Consider the following 18,088-nt stretch of genomic DNA (forward strand, 5'->3'; position numbering starts at 1 on the left):
TGATTTGTGCACATCCTTCTCTCTCCCCGCGCGTTTTCAGCATACCTCGAGGGTCCTCTACCCCATCATCGGGGAGCCCCGACTTCCCGCTCATTCGTGTGGATGGCCAGAACACCCTAGCCATAGGGGTTACTGCTCTTGCCCTACGTGACGCCTCGTTTCATCCCGTCGTCGCTTTTTTTTTTTATAAAAAAAAACACAGGTAGATGTCTTCACCCCTCCTTAGCCATTCAGAGTCCGCTTCCATTTGGAAATACTTTTTGATTCTGCCTGTTCTTTGCTGCTGCGGTACATCCAGGTATCTTTACCCGGAGCCGTAGTTACCCCTTCATGTGACTGCCTCTTCATCCAATGTATGGGCCTTTTCCTTAAGATTGCCTACTTGTTTCCATTTCCAATAACATAATAAGTAATTGACTTAATCTAATAACGTAAATAAACATAGACATGAATATAAATAAAATACAATGTTGAGTGGTTTCTTAACATTTACATAGTTGGTGACACTTCTTATGATAAAATTGATTAAAGTAATTTTAATTTCTGCGTTCAACCAGCAGGGGAACAATGGTCTTCCGTTCCCCTTACCTGCATTCCTGTTTATCCGTGTGCCTCCACCCTAGATCACTTTTCCCATCGTTATGTGCAGGACATTGGCCGCACCGTAGCTATGTGCTTTCCTTCTCGTCTTGATTCGTGGCTAAAATATGATTAGTCTTAACCTAACACAGCGATATAATCGTAATACAGCTTAATTCTAATAATAAATTCACAACAATATCCTATACTAACAGTACCTTTAATTCCATGTTGTTACATTTGCCTGGCTGTGGCCACATATTTCTATTTCCTATCCGTATTACGTCATAATGTAGCAAAACTAGCGAAGATGATTATACAAATAATATGGCTTAATTCTAACGATGATGCCACAACAATGTAATTTAAGTCCCTCACTCTTGCGTCTCTTGATACCTTATCCGAAAGGTCATTCAAACTCCGTCCCCAGAGTTGGGGTTAATCTTAGCTCTCCGGCTCAACCAGGAATCTCTGCCCTGTACCAGATCATCTACAGCCTGTACTTTGTTTTATGAATCTTAAGCCTAACAATAATATATGAACAATTACATGATAATTAAAAATTTATCCTAACTCCGCCATGACTATGCGACGATGATCATGCACCGACCTCCTTTCCCCTTGTTCTTCCTGTGAAGTTGTATTGTCGATCCTTGATACCCCGTTGTCACATAGTCCTAAACCTAATTCCTAGCCTAATACATTTTACTTACTAATCCTAGCCTAAAGAATGGTAGACACAGGATTCCGTACTGTCATGGAATTTCGTTGCTCCTCAAAAGTCATCACCGCACTCTCGTCCTGCTACTTCTTTTGATTTTAAGATGCTATTCACCATGTTCTTTACTGCTTCCCATTCACGCTGTCCTTTTAAGATTACGCTATAGTATCTTCCAGCGTAAGGTCTAGGAGTCCATACCTTCTACGCATGTCTTCCCATCTGATGCACACATAGAAGGAATATTCTGGGTATATTCTGGGTAATATTCTTGGCCGCAATTCAGGCATCTCGGAGTCCGTCTCCTTTAAATCGATGGATGTATGAATCGTGAATCTTGTCTACTAATACATATATTAACGCGAAAAATAATTTCATCCGTAAAACTTACATCATTTAAAAACGATTCCTTTTCATTAATGTTGTCCAAAATTTCAACAGCAAACTGGAAACATTTTTCTCAATAGATAGGTTTTATTTCTTGCATTAGCTAACTTTTCTATCTGTATAAATGGAACTTTACGAATGGTTGTTTTTTGAATTTGTAACTCGAGGTTTCGATAAGCGATGGATTTATTAGGACTGCTGATTTCAGGTTAATTAATTTGTTCGCTACTGATATCTGTTATCGGTGGTCTTCCAGGAGATTTCTATTTGAATACAGTTTATGTTTCTTTGAACCGACTGAGCCAAAATCGTAGATTGATTTCATGCTCCTTTTCAATATGTACGTAGAAATGCATGTTGAACTAAAAATTATTGATTTCAGTTCAGCATGCTGCAAAACACATTTGAGCTTTTTCTTGAAAAATTATAAATAAATAAACAAACAAATAGACATAACAATAATACAGATTGATGCAGTGGTTAAATTGGCTGTTACACAGATTACTCAGGTAGAGAATTTCAGTGCTACCAACATAATTTCTCAAAATTCCCCTAATGCCTTGATTTGAACTACTACTGCGCCTGCGCCATTCTTTTATGATAAGCATATATATATATATATATATCTATATATATATATATATATATATATATATATATATATATATATATATATATATATATAATGGAAGTCGTTACTTTACAACGAACATCTAATTTATAAAATGTATATGATAAAGTGATATTTTAGTAAAAACTTTTTACCAAAATTACAACAAATATTTCTAAATAGTAATCATCAATCGGCTGAGAGGATAATAAAATCTGATTACATACAGAATGATTCAGGACGAAAGAGAAATAATTTTGGAACTTATTCTAAAGCTTGAGACGAGGAGAAACATTTATACAAACATATGTCCAAAAACGCTTTGTTATCGAGTTACGGCTAGCGTAAAATTTCGCCAGGATATCAGTTCATAATGAAACTTTTAAGGCGTTATATAGTTACATAAGGCGTTATATAAGTTTCATAATGAAACTTTTAAGGGTTTCTTAAGTTTTTTAACCTGAAAAATTAAATAAAACAGGTCCCAGAAATGAATCTCCCTTAATTTTTATGATACCCAACGTAAAACAGAAAAATTCAGTGACAATTTTTAAAAATTATTTCATATATTTGGCCGTGACTTTCGTTGTGTAACGGCAAAAGAACTCTTCAGAATTTTTTCGGACCCTTTTTGAAGTGTATGAAAATGAGTATTATCTTATTTCTAATCAAAAAATAAAAAATAGTAAGGGTAACTGTAACACCTATAAATCAATTATTTTTTACAGTTCAATGTATTACAAATTTTTACTTAAAGAACTTTTAAGAAAGAGTTCTTAAAGAACTTGAAGGTTTCCACAAAAATTTCTTGGTATAATCAGATTCAAATCTAGCATTAAAAGAATTAAATTCAAAATGCCGGATCCAATTCGACTGACTGAAGACTTTTAACGGTTTATGTGACTTTATTAATTAAAAACAACACGAAATTTGTAGTATTTGGATTTCTGAGATCGCTGGATTAAAATCTGGAGTTGTAAATATTTATTTACCTTTGATCTACAAAAGATTGATAAGGGACACTGAGGTAACTCATATATAAAACTTTCTTTGATATATGAGTCCTTCATTGATTTTCTGATCACAGCAATAATAGATTTTTTCATATTGTTAAGAGGATAGGGATCTAGAATACCTGGAAGCGATAGGGAACCCGAACTATCTAACAATATTGAGTTTTATGCAGGCTCAAGGAAGTGTAGCAATTTATTTAAAAAACGGTCTAAATATTGCAATACAACAACTTTTATAAAACAGAATAGACTGGGCAGTCAAAGAGGTTTGAATATTTTTGACATAAACTTTTCCTCCTCTATGAATCATGAGACCTTGCCGTTGGTGAGGGGGCTTGAGTGCTCAGGGATACAGAGTAGCTGGACCGAAGGTGCAACCATATCGGAGAGGTATCTGTTGAGAGCCAGACTAAGGAATGATTCCTGAAAGAGGGCAGCAGCTCTTTCAGTAGTTGTTAGGGGCGTGAGTCACAATGACTTAAACGGCCGTATCAACATCACTCAGTCCTCTGAGTACTGCGCAGCTGAAAGCAATGGAAAACTACAGCTGCTTTTTTTCCAAGAAAATGTGGCTCTCTGCATTTTCACATAGCAACAATGGAGGCGCCTTCCTTGGTAAAATATTCCGGAGGTAAAATAGTCCCCCGTTCGGATCTCCGGGTGGGGACTACTAAGGAAGGGGTCACCAGAAAATTAAAAAATAACATTCTACGAGTCGGAGCGTGGAATGTTAGAAGCTTAAAAAAGGTTGGTAGGCTAGAAAATTTAAAAAGGGAAATGGATAGGGTGAATGTGGATATAGTAGGAATTAGTGAGGTTCGGTGGGAAGAGGAAGGCGACTTTTGGTCAGGTGATTTTAGAGTAATTAACTCAGCGTCAAATAATGGGCAGGCAGGAGTAGGTTTCGTGATGAACAAGAAGATAGGGAGGAGAGTGGAGTATTTCAAAACGCATAGCGATAGAATCATTGTAATAAGGATAAAATCAAAACCTAAACCGACAACGATTGTTAACGTTTATATGCCTACAAGCGCCCATGATGATGATGAGGTAGAGTGTGTATACGAAGAGATTGATGAAGCAATTAAACACGTAAAGGGAGATGAAAATTTAATAATAGTTGGAGATTGGAATGCAAGCATTGGAAAAGGCAAGGAAGGAAATATAGTGGGTGAATATGGGCTGGGCAAAAGGAATGAAAGAGGGGACCGACTTATAGAATTTTGCACGAAGTATAATTTAGTAATTGCCAACACCCAATTTAAAAATCATAATAGAAGAATATACACTTGGAAAAAGCCAGGCGATACTGGAAGGTATCAGATAGATTATATCATGGTTAAGCAAAGATTTAGAAATCAACTCGTTGACTGCAAAACTTACCCTGGAGCAGACATTGATAGCGACCATAATTTGGTGATAATGAAATGTAGATTGGGGTTTAAAAACCTGAAGAAAAGTTGTCAGATGAATCGGTGGAATTTAGAGAAGCTTGAGGAAGAGGAGGTAAAGAAGATTTTTGAGGAGGACATCGCAAGAGGTCTGAGTAAAAAAGATATGGTAGAAAATGTAGAAGAAGAATGGGAGAATGTTAAAAAGGAAATTCTTAAATCAGCTGAAGCAAACTTAGGCGGAATAAAGAGAACTGGTAGGAAACCTTGGGTTTCAGACGATATATTGCAGCTGATGGATGAACGTAGAAAATATAAGAATGCTAATGATGAAGAAAGTAAAAGGAACTATCGGCAATTAAGAAATGCTATAAATAGGAAATGCAAACTGGCGAAAGAAGAGTGGATTAAAGAAAAGTGTTCAGAAGTGGAAAGAGAAATGAACATTGGTAAAATTGACGGAGCATACAGGAAAGTTAAGGAAAATTTTGGGGTACATAAATTAAAATCTAATAATGTGTTAAACAAAGATGGTACACCAATATATAATACGAAAGGTAAAGTCGATAGATGGGTGGAATATATTGAAGAGTTATACGGAGGAAATGAATTAGAAAATGGTGTTATAGAGGAAGAAGAGGAAGTTGAGGAGGATGAAATGGGAGAAACAATACTGAGATCTGAATTTAAGAGAGCATTAAAAGATTTAAATGGCAGAAAGGCTCCTGGAATAGACGGAATACCTGTAGAATTACTGCGCAGTGCAGGTGAGGAAGCGATTGATAGATTATACAAACTGGTGTGTAATATTTATGAAAAAGGGGAATTTCCGTCAGACTTCAAAAAAAGTGTTATAGTTATGATACCAAAGAAAGCAGGGGCAGATAAATGTGAAGAATACAGAACAATTAGTTTAACTAGTCATGCATCAAAAATCTTAACTAGAATTTTATACAGAAGAATTGAGAGGAGAGTGGAAGAAGTGTTAGGAGAAGACCAATTTGGTTTCAGGAAAAGTATAGGGACAAGGGAAGCAATTTTAGGCCTCAGATTAATAGTAGAAGGAAGATTAAAGAAAAACAAACCAACATACTTGGCGTTTATAGACCTAGAAAAGGCTTTCGATAACGTAGATTGGAATAAAATGTTCAGCATTTTAAAAAAATTAGGGTTCAAATACAGAGATAGAAGAACAATTGCTAACATGTACAGGAACCAAACAGCAACAATAACAATTGAAGAACATAAGAAAGAAGCCCTAATAAGAAAGGGAGTCCGACAAGGATGTTCCCTATCTCCGTTACTTTTTAATCTTTACATGGAACTAGCAGTTAATGATATTAAAGAACAATTTAGATTCGGAGTAACAGTACAAGGTGAAAAGATAAAGATGCTACGATTTGCTGATGATATAGTAATTCTAGCCGAGAGTAAAAAGGATTTAGAAGAAACAATGAATGGCATAGATGAAGTCCTACGCAAGAACTATCGCATGAAAATAAACAAGAACAAAACAAAAGTAATGAAATGTAGTAGAAATAACAAAGATGGACCCCTGAATGTGAAAATAGGAGGAGAAAAGATTATGGAGGTAGAAGAATTTTGTTATTTGGGAAGTAAAATTACTAAAGATGGACGAAGCAGGAGCGATATAAAATGCCGAATAGCACAAGCTAAACGAGCCTTCAGTAAGAAATATAATTTGTTTACATCAAAAATGAATTTAAATGTCAGGAAAAGATTTTTGAAAGTGTATGTTTGGAGTGTCGCTTTATATGGAAGTGAAACTTGGACAATCGGAGTATCTGAGAAGAAAAGATTAGAAGCTTTTGAAATGTGGTGCTATAGGAGAATGTTAAAAATCAGATGGGTGGATAAAGTGACAAATGAAGAGGTAAGCAAATAGATGAAGAAAGAAGCATTTGGAAGAATATAGTTAAAAGAAGAGACAGACTTATAGGCCACATACTAAGGCATCCTGGAATAGTCGCTTTAATATTGGAAGGACAGGTAGAAGGGAAAAATTGTGTAGGCAGGCCACGTTTGGAGTATGTAAAACAAATTGTTGGGGATGTAGGATGTAGAGGGTATACTGAAATGAAACGACTAGCACTAGATAGGGAATCTTGGAGAGCTGCATCAAACCAGTCAAATGACTGAAGACAAAAAAAAAAAAAAAAAAAAACTTTTTTTTACTTGTGTTTAAACTATAAACTGAAAATATATTAAGACTGGAATTAAAGATTATAATTTACATATACTAATGTAAAAAAAACACACAGTAGTTGAAGTTGATTGTCATACAAATACCTTAACTGTGTGCGTAATTATACAGATGACTCACGAAGAATTTAACTACTTTTTAGAACATGTTCTAGTGGTGAAAATGAAGAAGAAAGTTCATATAAACATAAGTCCAAAAAGTTTCGTTAGCAAGTCTCAGCTGACGAAAGATTTCGCCCTGGTTTCTGATTCTTCGGTAAAATTAAACCAGCAGTAGTAATTCTTGGGACCTAAATTAAGAAAATTTAATGATTTTTATGTCAGAAATCCTGATCTAAAAAACTGAAAAAAAGATAAGTTCCAGAACTGTATTTTTAGTAGTGTTCGAAAAATCTGTTCCAGAAAAGGCAAAACATTGAGGTCAAAAACACACTATTTTATTTTTGTGTAAAATAGCTTTGTTCAGATTGTATGAACACATATTTTTAAACAAAAATTGTAGAGACTTGGATTATGAGCAAAATTGTATGAGTAATTGTATGAGTCTGTAGAAACTAAATATAATTTTTTCTCTTTTAAATTAAATATTTCTAAAAATGTTTAATTAAATTTTCTTTTTTTAAATCAAATAAATTATTTTTGACCAAGAATAGCGAAATACCAATTCTAAAAAATCATGTTGAGAAAACAACCGAAATAAATAATTTTTAATAGAACTCCCATGATGTTGACAGAAAACAGCTCTAACAAAGTAGAATTAATTAGTTTTAACTTCACTTTCGAGTAAAATCATTTCCTTACACCAGCGGTTAGCAAACTATGGTACACAGAGCCTCTCAAGGTCGTACGCAAACAGATACAGCAACACAAAGGTAAAAACTATTATAATACAAAATTATTAGTACAAAAGATGTTTTTTTATTATTTATTATTAGTACTTATTTTTTATTATTATTAATACAACAGATCAGCGATTTTCAAACTTTTTTATAAATGTTTATGATAGAGAAAATCTTTAAAAATGAAACAGATACCTTAAAAATTTAAACATGTTTTCCAGGAGGTCGTGAAGTTGGATCAATTTTATTAAATTTCTAACTTTAAACTCTTTTATTTTTCAAACCAGTAACTGCTACACACAGAGGTCTGAAGATGTCTTTCCAAAGGAAAAATGCTAACAGATTATTTTGGTTACATTCAGAGGTACAGATCTTCCTAATGGATACAGATTTTGAACTGCTTGATTGATTGACCGACAAGCTATGAATCACGACATTAGCCTAATTATCAGATATTTTCAATCATCAATGATTTAAATTTAAATTTGCAAGGTGAGCGACAAATCGATTATTAGTTGACGAAAAAATAAAGATATTTATCAAAAAAAGTCAAATGATGAATAATAGTGTTTCAAATGAAAAACTGTAGTCTTTTACAAATATGGAAAATTTTATGGTAGCACACAAAACTGAAATGAAACATAATCTCATCAGCAATATAAAAAGCCATTGTCTAATGCAAACTGAAACTTTTGAGAAACATTTTAAAGATTATTCTGAATTCCTATGAATACAAAACGTGTTCATTCCTGGAACCCTAACAACAAAACATAATCTTTGATAGAACTATCTGGCGATAGAGGTTTAAAAATCGAATTTACTTAGAATAATGTGAATTTTGGCTAAAGGTTATAAATGAATATCCGTCGCTATCCAGAATAGTATTCTTATTTTTAATTACATTTTCTATACATCTTTGTAAAACTTGATTCTCTGCTACGGTGAAAGTAAAAAATAGATTTCATAATAAACTGAACCCTGATCCACATTAGCGGTTAAAATTAAGTTCAAGTGAACCACACATCTCATCACTTCTTTCAAGCATGTAGCACCGTCCTTTTTTCACTAAATCTTTAGTCTTCAAGAATATTATAATCAGTAATGTAAGTAAATGTATAATAAAACATTATTTTGAAAAGTAAATAAATCTTTTAGTAAAACATGATTAAAAACTTTGAACAAATGAAAAATTGTAATTCATCATTTTTTTATAAAATAGATACTTACTAAAATATTGTAATTTTTTATTGCTTTACCATTCTGAGATATAACTCCATCGCTATCCTAATGACATTTACGTATATAATAAATAGCTCAACAGCACGCTACTGATCTGTAATTCACATGAAGAGTACGAGTACGTGAAAAGAAAGTTTAACAACCGCTGCTTTACACGATTATTAAGAACGTAACGTAACATTTTCGTTAATGTAAATCATCCCGAGAAAAGCAAAATAGTACCACTCTACTTTAAAATATTTTACCTAAAACTACACATCCTCTTAACGAATTTACGTTAAAACTATTATTATTAAAAATTCAGTTAATAAATAAGAATAATAATATAGTTTGCTAATAACATTAAGAAAAATTTACAAAACCAAATCAGTTAAATACGTAATTGAAAGACTATAATCAAAAAGACAAAACTTTTACGATGATTCTAAAACCCATTGATATCCAAATTTTAGGCCTTATTATGTATTGACCAAAACGTCATAAAGATATTATAAATATGATATATATTTTTTTAGTTAAATAATTAAGTCATAACAGTTTTATTTTAATAATTTTACTCGTTCGCATCGATTCAATGGTTTAAACTTTTTTTTTTTTAGAAAAAGACCTATATCTCTGATTGACATTATCTTAAATATGGAATTAATATGACTTTTAATATTTGAACAGGTTTGATATAAAATTATAAAGTATATGATACTGTATTACGGGTAAATGACCGTTAAAGTATTTTTATATGTAAATTAAAATTTTAAGTGTAATTTTCAGAAGTTTGCTTTAAAAATTTACATTGAAACATATGAAAAAAAATAAATATTTTAATCTTCCTTTACATATAAGAAGAGTAAGCGTATGTATTATATTCACGTACTTGATAACAAAACGAAAAAAGTATTTGTTTTAAAAAATACTTGAAGTTTTCTCTGAAAAAAGTAATCTTTATTATCTTTTAATTGTATATAAGTATTATAAATTTTCATATTTTAACAAATTTTACAAAAATTAATTTCGCCTTACCTCAATGTACTAGATAAGGAGCATGATTTTTAGATATGCCATGAGAAATCCTTATTACTTATCCTTATAATCTTAATTAATAAGGATTTATTGACTTTTGCAGCGAGGTAGCAGTTGGTACTTGATTCATCATCCAGGTTTTCTTTTGTCCTCAAACGTTTTTCTCAAAGAATAAAATATTTTTTAACGTAATTCTTTATCTGTTGACTTAATTATTCTATTAAACTATATAAATTTCTATTAAGTATTAGTCTATGGAAGCGGAAGCTCTCGTTTATCTGGAATATTATGCAACTCTGCGGTTTTTTTTTTTCATTTACATGCTCACGATAGGATTCTAAAAAAAATTTCAAAGTGAGAAAAATTCAGTAGATATGCATTTTTATCTATATATTTTCTCTAATTTCAACTGGGCGTTCGTTCACCCATTATTAGGAAATTATTTTATAATTAAAACTTCCTAAATTAACTTTAAAAAAAGAGATTTCGAGGGACAAGAATAGAAGCCAATCAAATTTTGAAATTTTTTTTTGTTTATTCATTGTTTTTTTTTTTTTTGTTTTGGTTTATGATCTTTACTGGATAATAAATAAGAAGTTGTACTCTAAGAAATACTGGGTTCTTCTGTATGTAAAAAATTACTTTTTTCTCCTAAAAAAATTTTCAATGTAATTAAAAACAGAATAGATTTTGTACACTTCTTTTTTTTTTATTGTAAATGTTAACGAATAGAGCCAGCCACAGGTATCCTTATCAAAAATTGCGTAATCATTAAATAAATTACGAGATCAGTAAGGTAAATTATTAACACAATAATGTGTAATTTAGGTCGCTCATTTATATTATAATGTTGACGACCTGAAAAGTTGTACAATCATATTTAATTTCTGGCGAACTAAGTATGACGAATAATATAATTCGGCGAATAAGTATAGGTTACTACATACAAGCGTATCCCCACCATACATCTGGTTCAGTATTATTGCTTTAGCGATCGAGGGCATGTTAGTCGAAACCTACTGGTGTTATTCGGAGGCTGTCCTGCTTTGCAATAAATATCATTTTTTCCTTAAAGGTGGACATAAAGAAAAAAACTGTTTTTTTCTCATTCGTTATAAATTGTTATAGCTCTTAGGTCGTTACTGATAGGATATTTACTTCTGATTTAATAACTGTAAGTAATTAAATTTTACTAAACATATATTATTTTTTAGATTATATATTATTATAATTTTATTTTATTTATAAAATATTTTTTTTTTAGATTAGTCATGAGTAATTTAAAATATTACATTTAAATAAGATTTTACTTTAGTCACCCATCTTCCTAGCTTTTCTATCAATTAATTTGAACAAAGCGTGGGGATAAATGACTCGATTTAAATGAATGAGATGTATAAGCTACGTCTAACTGTCGGCTAACCTAAAAAATTATAGTATGTAATGATTCATAACGAGTGATTATTTTTTTACTTTATACATTAAATATAATAAAACGTATACTTTTTTAGAATTTTTAAACAAATTTAAAGTATATTCTTAAATGTTGTTAAAATTAAATTTTCAAAATTATATCCTCTGAAATTATATTTAAAATTCTAATTTTTATGTACACGTAATTTTACTATCCCAATTTTATAATTTGTATAAATTGCATTATTTGAGGTAATTCCAATCGGAGAGATAGCCTGTCATGGGATGTTTGTTATTGTTAAAGATGGCAGTGTCATCTATGGATACTTGTAACTCAATACCAGATCACTTACAACTTTTACGGTATATAAACTACGAGGGAATATGTATGATCTTATGTATGATATTATGTTATACATTGAAGCGGTAATTTTCGTATGCAATAAGATCTGATATACAATAAGTTCAGTACTTTAAAACCATTCGGTTATAGAATTGCCGATTTAAAGAATTTTCTGCCTTTTCAATTGTAATTTTATTACAATTGTTTTGTATTTTTTTAATAATATACAGATATACATTGTAGTATTAATTGAATTTTTTAGTTAAAATAAATGAATTTTTATTCCAGATAAAATAGCATCGCTGATTATTATAATTTTCCTAGGCTCTTATTTTCAGAGGGCGGGACTTACCACCCAACCACGATCTAGTATTCAAACCCGTATAAAAGTAACTGCGTACACTAGGATTTGATTCTTAGAAGTCTCGACTTCAAAATCATCAGCTGATTTGCGATGACGGGTTCACCACTAGACCAACCCGGTGGGCTAACAGAATTAATGCTAAATCATCATAAAATAACTTCTAAATCTCATCCGGGCACATAAAATTAAGTAGGCTAACTTTCAACATTGAGTGTATTCTGTTAATAAACTAAACTGTTAAAAAAGTGTTTGTTAATAACAAACAAGCAATCAGTTTCAGGCACTTTAATCACTTGCCAACCTTGTTTATAAATGTTTACGACACATTCATTTATAGACATCATAAGCAACAATAAAAACAAGGAAAAATATGGGCGAAATATAATTATCAATACCTCTACATAAATGAAATAAGTGCTAATAATAATATGTGCTCTTTGCTACCATCCTTTATCAATAAAATATGACTAAATCTACTTCTAAGAAACATAGATATAATTAAATCAGCTGTGATTTACAGGCATTTAATACTTCTCAGAAAAAATAATTTATCTTAATTGAATTTTCAATAAAAATGAAAGTTTTTATACACCGAGCGTCATGTTTAAACCATTCTACCAAATAAAATGACTTCTACATGATGATTATTTGTTGATCCTGGTTGGGTTTTAAGCCATTCAAAATTCCGAAAATCTGCCTACGGTCCCATAATGGAGGGAAATTAAAAATTAAAAAAATTACTTGATCGATTGATCTTATTTCTGGTATACGTATAAAGTGGGACCTATGCTGTTAATTCTACGTTTCGAACCCATCAAATCCTCTAGGTTCTCAAAATTGAGGAGTGGTTATTTCAAAATTCAAAAACTACTGGATCGGTGGATTCATTATCACACATAAAGCTTAAATTCAAGCAAAATACCCCCTTATTAAATTTTTCTAAATTACTTTGTTAAGTATTTTGTTATTTGACTTTCTGACCGTAAAAGTATGTATTTTCAAGGGATTAATCTTTTTTTTTTGTATTACGGGCATCGACTTTTAAGGTCATTAGCCCTCGTCGTATTCTTAAAAAGAGATTAATATCACCATCAGGATCGTCATATCGAAGGGTGTAGAAGGCATACATTTTACATAAAAGGCTTACATTTTATTTAAAAACACAAAAATATACACATAGCATTTATAAGAACATATCAATCATTATATTATACATATCAAGAACAAAACATTAAAACAACACTTATGGCGTGTAAAGGGCCCCGATCTTAAAATATGAGAAAATAACACCAAGTACATAAATGGAAAATATAAATCTTTACAATACCATTATCGCCTTCTACCTGTCTCGCTTATTTATTTAAGCACCCTCGGGGCGGCCAGAACCGCCGTTAAGCAGCATATCAGCCGCCCCAGGATGCTGTGGCAGTTGACTCCCCCCCAATAAACAGTACCTTAGGACGTAACCCATCGGGATCCTCCCAACGTCATAAGGGCAATCTGACCACCTGTTCAGGACGGCCGGTGTTTTCAGCCATGTTTCTACGCTGGTCTGCAGCTCAATGTCTGTGCCAAAATGTTGTCCTCCTAGCCAGCGTTTCATGTGAGCAAAGAAGTGAGAATCGGATGGAGCCAAGTCCGGGTTGTATGATGGATGATCAAACACTTTCCAACGAAACGCTGCAGGAGCTGTTTGTTACAGCTACAGTGTGCAGCCGATTATTGTCATGGAGAAAGACAATGCCTGATGACAACATTCCTCTCCGCTTATTCTGAATTGCCCTTCGTAGACGTTGAAGAGTCACGCAGTATGAGGCTACTGCAGCCTCATACTGCGTGACTCTTCAACGTCTACGTCTACGCAGTTACATCACTGCGATGGTCATGCCACGTTCCATGAATTCCAGCAAGAGAACTCCATTCCGGTCCCAGAACACAGTAACCAAACACTTTCTGTTGGAGAAGGTTCGCTTGAACTTCTTTGGTTTACTGGGAGAATGAGAATGCGTCCACTGTTTGGTTTGTTCTTTTGTTTCTTCAGTTTCGAAATGGACCCATGTCTCGTACCCTGTGACAATTTCAAAAAATATTCTCCTTCATTGTGGTAGCGCTGGAGAAACGTTAGGGAGGCGTCCATTCTCATTGTTTTGTGATGGTCGGACAGCATCTTGGGAACCCATCTCGCACACAGTTTGCGGTACTGAAGTCTCTCACTCACAATGGTGTAGAGAACTGACCTTGAAATTTCAGGAAACGAATCACTCGATACAGAAATTGTGAACCGACGATTTTCTCGAATTGCCACATCCACTCGCTCAACGAGATCATCGGTTGACACTCGCTTCCTTCCCTGACCGCCTGCATTATGAACATCTGTACGTCCTGCTTTAAAGTTCCTGCACCGTTGTCGCACTTTGCTGTACTCATTGAAGTTTCACCGTACACATTACTTATTCGTCGATGAATTTCAGCTGCATTACACCCCTCAGCCTGAAGAAACCGAATTACCGCACGCACTTCACACTTGGCAGGAGATGCTATTGTTGTAGACATGTTTGCGTGCTAGCTACGTGTTCAGAACTAAACGAAGTGACGCTGCGTGATTGAAGGCCATACTAGAGACGCTGCGCAACACATATGTGCAAAGGTACATCCGATTTTTTCGCGGGTTTTTATTTCGCGACCGATCGGACCTTGAAAAAAAATAACCCTCGTACATTCTAAATTGTCAACATCTCAATATCCTGATCGAGCCGTGAAACACGAGACAATATACATAATATACACAATTATTTTTTAACATTTTTGAAATTGGCACCAGATTGATATTTAGTAAGTTGTAAACAATAATTCTATGTTTAATTAGCTTTAAAATTAAGAACTAAATAGTATTATCTTTTTTACAGTTAATTTGTTTTTTAAGTATTTTTTCAAAATTATTCTTTGAAATTGAAACTTATCTTTTATTTTAAAAAAATAACAAATACCATATCGTTATCGGACCAAAATATATATAGGTGCACTTAAATTAATAAAATAAACAGATATTATTCTCCTTTAAAATTTAAAGATCTAAATAGTATTATCTTATTTTCTGTTAATTTGTTTTTAAGTATATCTTCAAGATTATTCTATAGATTGAAATTTATCTTTTATTTTTAAAAATGTCACATCGTTATCAGACCAATATATGTATATTTATATATATAGGTGCACTTAAATGAATAAAATAAACAGATATTATTCATTTATTGTTGTTTTAGTTATTAAATACTGAATTTATCAAGCGATTTCTTTTTTTTATATTGATTTCTGTAAGTACTTACAAAAGTTAAAAAATATTTAAGTATTTAGAAAATTAATTTTTTTTTTTAACCTCCGAGACCACCGTTAGATATTGCTTCAGAGGATGAGATGAATAACAAGTAGCGTGTGAAAATGCCATCTCTGATCGAAATTCGAACCCGAGATCTCTGAATGAAAGGCCGAGACACTACGACTCGCACCACGGAGGCCGGCACCGAGCTGTCGAGCGAATAACTTTTTGTCGCAAATCAGTTGTTTAACAGCTGATTTTCGAAGTCGAAGATTCTGAGGTTCAAATCCTAGTGAAAATTAGTTTCTTTTATACGGATTTGAATACTAGACAATGGATACAGGTGTACTTTGGTGGTTAGGGTTCAATTAACCACACGTGTCAGGAATGTCGACCTGAGAACAAGAATACACCTCGTTCACATGTCTTACATAAATCTTTATTTATTTGGACCGTGAGGACTTAGTTATAATTCACTAGTTGAACAGATTGCAACGTACACATTAGGAAAATAAAAAAAACAAAAATCTTAATTAATATATGTTAATATTTTAATAAAACGGAAAATAGTAATTAACATTTGATGTTAAAATCTTAAAATAATAATAATAACTACTAATAATGTAAGTATACAGTACATCTTTATAAACACAAACTTATATATATAAATTATAAATAAATAATTTTTAATTTTATAATAAAAATAAATACTGCGATAAGATCTGATGATGATGCCTAGGCATCGAAAAAGTTAAATGATCAACGGTGTTCGGTTACACCATCGCCTGACACACACTTCTACATTATAATGATGACAAAATTCAATTGTATGTCTACTTTTAAATACGATCTATTCATTAAAAACAAGATAATATGTTTTTATTTAATTACTTTGCTTTGGTAACATATTAAATTGTTCTTCTATTCTTGCTTTAATTTCAGAGTATTTGAAACTTTTTTCTTTAGTAATAATAATTAATAATAATGTGTCTACATTGAATACAAATCACATGTAACACAATAGGCAGTATTGAATGAACATCGGACATACTCCTCGTCATTCAAGAGTCGGAGGAGTGGCAACATTATTATTAAAAAAAATGTGAAAAAAAAGAAGATAAATAATAAGAGTAAGTACATGCAATAAAAAAAGGAAAATATAAACCTCTGTTTGAATAAAATTAAAAAATAAATTGTGATGTGTAATTGGGCCTGCTATATCATCAATCTGTATTTTTCCTTTATATAACATCACACCCCACTTCCGTAGCCAAGTGGTATTGTCTTTGCATATTATCCGGAAAGTCCTAGGTTCAGTTAAAGTTGGTATTTTTTATACACTAAAAATTATATCTTCAATAAATGAGCATAATTAAGCGAGTTAGATTTTTTTTGTAGTTACTAAATTTAAAAAAAACAATATGATTTCAAATTAATCATTCAAAGAATTATGAATCTTTATTGGTTATTTATTTTCTTGCTTCACTTTTTAATATCTTTCATATATTCTCCAGAGATAGAAAATCCTGTGAATTTCCTATTTACTACTCGTTCAATAACTGATATATTGCACTCAACAAGAAATATTTAAAAACATTTTACTGTGTGCGCACAGTTTGGGAATCACTGAATTATGCAATAAAATAATTAGATAATAAATTAAAATTAAAATTGTAATATTTTATTAAAATAAACATTTTTATTAAAATTTTATTAAATTTACCCCCCCCCCCCCTAAAAAGAATTAATTTTATTCTATCTTTTGATATGGTAGTCTGATAATTTGGCTAGGTACTGCATACATCATAAGATAAAAGATGATCGCTTAACTCTTTATAAAGTTAGCCATCTTTATCATCAGAGCTTATCGAATAAAATTGTATTTTTGATTAAAATTAAAATTTTATTGCAATAATTTTTTTTTAAATTTCAAAAAATGCATCTTCTTTTAATTTAAAACTGATTAATTAAAATATATATGTATGAATTTTATTATTGTTGGATTTTATCTAATTATGTAAATTTATAAATTTATGGTTTTGTTAACATTAATGTATAAGTAAATTTTCATCTAAATTCATCGTTAACCCATCAACTCCTTTTAATACTTTTAATAATGTCAATTTTTTTTTATTTTATTATTCTCTTGATAATGGAACATATTTCATTATTCATTAATTATTATTAAAAATAAAATTATGAACATATCTACAGATGAAAACAATTTATTTATAAATTAAATTAATTTTCTGTTTTACGTTATGTTAAAAAAGAAAAAAATAAACTAAGAATTTTTAGTAAGGCATTACATGTCAAAGTTAAGAAAGTATAAACATAAATACCCAGTAGTTGTAACTGGATTATCCGAGGTAATATTGCTGGTACTGCTAATAGTACAGTAGAAGAGATAGGTACCGCGAGAAGAGTCGTAGCCTTCAAGAAGCCAGTCACCGGCCCTACAATCCATTGCCACTCTGCTAAGCTTTCTAAATTTTGACTAGTAATAATAATTATGGTCGCAATAATTCCTGCACAATCAACTGATCATATCAGCCTTTAAAATTCCCCTTTTAGGTATTTTTATGTTAAGTAATAAATACAGTCGTCCTAAATAAGTGATAAAAATGAAATTAATG

General features: G+C 31.7%; 1 protein-coding gene across 3 annotated transcripts in view; it reads left to right on the forward strand.

The window, feature by feature from the left end:
• The first annotated feature begins 10,994 nt into the window (after positions 1-10,994).
• LOC142319073 (putative cytochrome P450 6a21) overlaps positions 10,995-18,088 on the forward strand; it is a 28,973-nt gene continuing 21,879 nt past the window's right edge. The window contains exons 1-2 of one of the 3 annotated variants that reach the window (XM_075355938.1): positions 10,995-11,190; positions 16,395-16,582. The gene's annotated coding sequence lies outside the window, so the exon portion shown is untranslated. Of the gene's footprint in view, positions 11,191-15,403; positions 15,451-16,394; positions 16,583-18,088 lie in introns of those variants that run through there. The other 2 variants (XM_075355937.1, XM_075355939.1) reach the window with 2 other exon arrangements.

The sequence above is a fragment of the Lycorma delicatula genome, chromosome 2, assembly GCF_047948215.1.
Source record: "Lycorma delicatula isolate Av1 chromosome 2, ASM4794821v1, whole genome shotgun sequence".
NCBI lineage: Eukaryota > Metazoa > Arthropoda > Insecta > Hemiptera > Fulgoridae > Lycorma > Lycorma delicatula.